This window comes from Chrysochloris asiatica, unplaced genomic scaffold (assembly GCF_000296735.1).
Source record: "Chrysochloris asiatica unplaced genomic scaffold, ChrAsi1.0 scaffold00169, whole genome shotgun sequence".
NCBI classification, from domain to species: Eukaryota; Metazoa; Chordata; class Mammalia; order Afrosoricida; family Chrysochloridae; genus Chrysochloris; species Chrysochloris asiatica.
In genome coordinates this window covers 269,760-275,345 of record NW_006408687.1, presented here as the reverse complement: position 1 = coordinate 275,345, position 5,586 = coordinate 269,760, and the positions used below count along the sequence as shown (strand labels likewise).

Below are 5,586 nucleotides of genomic sequence, written 5' to 3'. Positions count from 1 at the left end.
GTCAGAGAAAAAGAGGAGAGTCCAGAAAGATGGATTGGCCAAGTGGCAGCATCAGTGGACTCAAGCGTAGCAAATATAGTGAGGTTGGCCCAGGATTGGGCAGTGTTTCATTCTGCTGTGCATAGGTTGCTATGAGTCAGTACTGACTCGATGGCACCTAACAACAACAACAACAACAACAACACTTAGGATATCTATCTTTATGCATCCCATTTTGTCTTTGTTGGCCTCCAATTTTCCTAGATTCGTCTTTTGTACAATTCATGTTCCAATTATTAATGGTTGTTTGTAGCTGCTTTTAAGAAATCTTTTTGAATTTTGCCCATTAGCAAATGAAGATCTCAAAAGCTTTTCTCCATACACTTTAGTTAAGTCAACTCTACTTGAGGCAATTGGTCTACCCAGTCACATTTTTTAATTCCTTCCAACCTGAAGGGCTCATCTTCTGGCACTATATCAGACAGTGTTCATCTGCTATTCATAGGATTTTCAGTGGCTAACCAATCAGAAATGGTCTGCCTCTTTTTATTCCCTTTTTGTCTTAATCTGGAAGCTCTTCTAGAACCATGGGTGAGCCTGCTGGTATTTAAAATGCCAGAGTCATAGCTTCCAGCATCAAGCAACACACAAACCACCAAAATACAATAAACTTACAGGTAAAGAAAACATTTGGTAATGTATTATATAACATAGTAAGTTTTTCAGGTGCCAAGGGATCATATGTAAAGGAATATGTGATCAGAAGTCATGTGATTATCTATCCTGTCATCAGAGTCTTGTTACTTTTAGTAGATAAGGAACATGTGTTTAATTTATAAATTTACTTACGTGGTGACTTCCAGTGTGTCAAATTAGATATGTTCTTTATAGGGTTTTCAATGGCTGATATTTCTCAAGCAGATCACCAGACCTTTCTTCCAAGACACCTCTATGTGGACTTGAACATCCAAGTTTTTGGTTAACAGCCAAGTGCATTGATTGACACCACACATGAACTCTGAGGAAGAGGAGATTTATATAAACTACAACATAAAAATCACTATACAGAGAAAGCCAAAACAGCACTGTGTTCCACCTTTCTTTGCTCCCTAGATTTCTTAGTTTATCCAAATAGATGGGTGATTGGGACTACACAAATTTTCAGCAAAAGCATTCTTTTTCCTAGTTTCCTTACTCTAAAGAAATCAGTCATCATTTGTGGCAGCAGAGCTAAGGATACTGTTGGAATAACCACAGAGTCTTCCAACATCTCTTGCCCCTTCACTCTTGGATCACTTAGTTCTTATTTTTGGCCATATCAGATGTTTTGGTCTGTCTGTCATGTTCAGTGTATAATCCTGGAAGAAAATCAAATGAAGATATGGTAACTTCAAGATTATACTAGTCATACTGTTCTCAGTTCAATATTATATGTGTGACCAAAAGAATATTTGGCCTTGAAGTAATTTCAAATTAGACTTTATAAACAAACTAAATATGAAAACCAAGTATCCAAATGCATAAATGTGAAACTGTCTTTGCTTATTTGATTTTGCAATGTTTCCCTGGATAGGAACCATTCTTCCTCCTCTTTTGCTCCAGGGATTTCACTCTGCTGGGAAGAAAACCTGACATTCCATGCTTGTAAATTTATAAATTAAACACTTGTTGCTTATCTACTGAAAACAACAACAACAACAATAAAATCTCCTCCAAAATGATCTGGCAGGACAATTACATGACCCCTAGGCACTTGTTCCTTTGCCTAGGATCCCCTTCCACCTGGCAAACTCAGTCTATGTTGTATAATACATGGCTAAATGCTCCCCTTTTCATTCCAAGGTGGCTGACTCATTCATGTTTGCACAAAACCTCTCTTAACTCTCACAACAAATCATCCTGAGACATAACACATATATGTTTGTCTTCTTCACTACATAATTAGTGTTTCTAAGCCAGGGGCCCTGTCTTACCCATCCTTGTAACCCTGGTGCCCAGACACAAACTCTTTATACTCAATAAATTTTCCTGCATGAGCAAATGAAGAAATTGGTAAATGCATGATTGTTAATGTTCTGACAGATTTCTTAGGAAACAATGTGAAAGGAAGTTGCCTTTTATAAGTTGCCTAGTAAACAGCATATTATATTGTTTAGCAACTGAGTGAAATGCAAACTCTAGATTTAGGTCAGGCACTGGAAAAATCAGATGAAATGCAAGCCTACTGATCGTATATATTTTTCTAATTCCCAACAGAATGGAAGATTTATTCAGATGGGTTATCTGATCTTATGGCTCGTCTATGAAGTATCCATGAAACTAGAATAGGCAGACCCTGAGTTTAAGAAGCAGATTGAGTAGATGAGATGATTTCTGGGAAATACAAGAGTACTCCACATCTGATAATATAACTGGATGGATTCATACAGTACTCCATGACAATTTCAATTTTTAGGATGCTTGCAACAAGAGAATAGGCATATGACTAAAAGAGGATAATGAGTTAATACAGTATTTTGTATTTCCCATCGTAATTTAATCATTCTTTGCACACAGAAGGAGTTCATTAAATGTTGATTATTCCATTCACTACTTTCTTACCTTCCAGGCCTGAACTACTACAGAATATTCATTGCCCATCTGTCTCTGCACCACACAGCGTAGGTCTCTACCTTGTTGCATGTCAACATGAGGACAGCACAGTTGGCAAGACCATTTCCAATATGGAGTGAACAGACCAAGTCCTACATTTTCATGTGTAGGGGGAAACTTACAGGCAGAGAGTTAAAATTTAATTTTGTTTTTCAGTTTTTAACGAAGGGAACCATTCAGAATTCTTTCTCAATTCAGTTCACCTTAATCTAGAGATTAAAAACGTCCTACAAATTCTATCAGAGTTTTGACTTAGAACCACAGTCCTTAGAAATTTAAGGAGTATTAAAACTAAGTTTCAAACTCATGTAAAAAACACACAAAAGCTATCAATGTACTGAGATCTGATAGAGGTTCACTAGGCACAAGTATGGCATGACTTTTAGAGGAAATTAGAAAATTTCATCTTTATTGTACCTCAGGACTAATTGTGTGGTGCTGATTGATCAGTACTGGACTTCAAACCACAAGGTCATCAAGCTGCTCTTCAGAAACCCTATACAGGGTCACTATGAGTCAAAACTGACTGAAACACTTAACAGCAACAACAACACAGTACCTCTAAATATATGTGTCCCCACATGTTTGTCAGATTGTGGTGACTTGAATGTTGTGGTGACAATAGTGTTTCAAATACCATCAGGGTTACTCATGGTGGATAAAGGTTTCAGCTGAGCTTCCTGACTAAGAACACACTAAGACTAAGGAACAGGCAGTCCAATCCTTAGGATTAGCTCCTCCAACCCTTAAGAATAACAGTAGAACATAATATAGTGACAGAATATGAGCCTTTTTAGTAGGAAGGAACTCAAAATACACCCGAGGAATTAGAGTCAACCTAAATAATGGTGCAAAGTTTCCAGGACCTTCATTTGCTGATGGGTCACAAATTAAAATGAGAAGAAACAGCTGCAAGCATTCATTAATACACAAAACATGGAATGTCCAAAGGAGAAATCTAGGGATTTCGAAGTCATCAAAAAAAAAATAAATGGAGTAAAGATCAATATCCTAGGCTTTATTGGGCAGAAATGAATATATATTGGCCATTTAAAATCAGACACTCATATGATTTACTATACTGGGAATGACAAATTCTAGAGGAATGGGGTGACTGCATTCTCATGCATACATATACATGTTGCTGTTGTTAGTTGTCATTTAGTTGGTATTAACACATAGTGTCCTTATGCACAACAGAATGAAACACTGCCGGGTCCTGCACCAGTCTCACAATGTTGCTACGGTTGAGCCCGTTTCTGCTGCCACTTTGCCATGTCCTTCTCCATGGATTGGTCCCTCCTTATAATATATCTGAGGTATGAGAGACAAAATCTGGCCATATTGCCTTCTGAGAAGCATTCTGGCTGTACTTTCAGCACAGATTTGTTTGTTACCCCTGCCATCCATGGTGCTTTTTTTTCAGTGTAAAAATCATTCTCTTGGTTGAAAGAAAAAAGGGGGTCTAAAATCACAAGTACAGACATATCTAGGACCCTTGTCTTTCTGGATCCATACTCTCTTCGGGTCATCATCATTATAAATGTTCGCTGCCATCTGCCACATTTGCATGATATTATCTTCTGATACAGAACATGTCACCCAAGGTTCGTTGGGATTCCAGAAGAAATCAGATATCTTGGAAATCAGATATAACCACCATAAATAAACAGTAACTCTTGTGGCCCATCTTCTGCATCTTCTGGGGGTTGTTCTTCAATTTTACTTAAATCTCAGACATTCCGCCTACAATCAGTACCACTGAAAGCCAAAATAGGTTGATTATGAGGTGACCAATAAACCTGGGCTATTTCATCCTTATGTGATTCAAATGAATTCACTATTAGGCTTGAAAGAAAAGCAGCTCACTTCAGCAGTGTAAGCATCAATTAAGTGACTTGGCTTGGAAGTATTATTTGAATGAATATCCCAGATCCTAAGTTTCTAATCATCAGAAATGGACCTAAACAGAGACACATGAATCAGATGCCAAGAAACATCTTCAACTTCTGCTTTGTGTTCAATAAAGATGGTCTTGACATCCACCACCTTTCCTTCCTTTGGAACAGCACTGATTTCCCATAGGCGGATGATATGGTCATCTGAAGCACTAAGTAAGTGCCCACTGAAATTTGGATTCCAAGAAAGCCCATAGTCTTCCTTTTGATGTCCACAGAGATGTAAGTTTGAATTGCACTCTTCAGAAGGGTGTGGTTTAGAAGGGTGTTTCATGTAATCAAAACCAAGAATATCACTGGATGGAGTCTTTGTTGCAATGATACAAGGGTTTGGGGGTGTATCATGGACTCTGTTTACTTCTCCTTTATGGTTAATCTTGATTTCTATTTCAATCTTTCCACTAGCTGAGCCCAAACCTCCAAATTCTCCTTTCTCACTGTCTTAGTGTGACATGTCAAACTTAGCATCATTGTTAGGGAGCTGCACACAAGGTGATTGCCTTCATCTGATGTGTATGTTCCCAGGACAAGTCGATGGATGCTGAAATCTTTCCCTTCTAGTTTGGTTACATCTAGAAGGCACTGTGCAGTTAGGCTGGGCCACTCAAGGGTATGGATCATCACCAAATCATAAAGAAATGAGGTGTTATTTTCCCATATTTTGTACTCCTCATTAATCACACATTCTTCCACAGCACTATTAAATACTGCTTCCTTGTCAGCAATGGCAGACAGGCAGGCAGGAGAGCCGGGAGGGAGCCCAGAGTTGAGAATTGCAGAAGGGGCATGGAGGCGGCCTGTCCATGGTACTTTTAATATTCTCCTCCAATGTCATAATTTAAATATATCAATTCTTCTAAGGTCTTCCTTATTCATTGTCCAACTTTCACATGTGTATGAAGCTATTGGAAATATCATGGTTTGGGTCAGGGGCACCTTAGTCTTCAAACTGAAGTATTTGCTCTTGAACACTTTAAAAAGATCTTGTGCAGCAGAT

General features: G+C 38.3%; 1 pseudogene; it reads right to left on the bottom strand.

Moving 5' to 3' along the window:
* Nucleotides 1–4,120: 4,120 nt before the first annotated feature.
* LOC102833072 lies at nt 4,121–5,309 on the bottom strand (annotated as a pseudogene).
* Between the last annotated feature and the right edge of the window lie 277 nt (nt 5,310–5,586).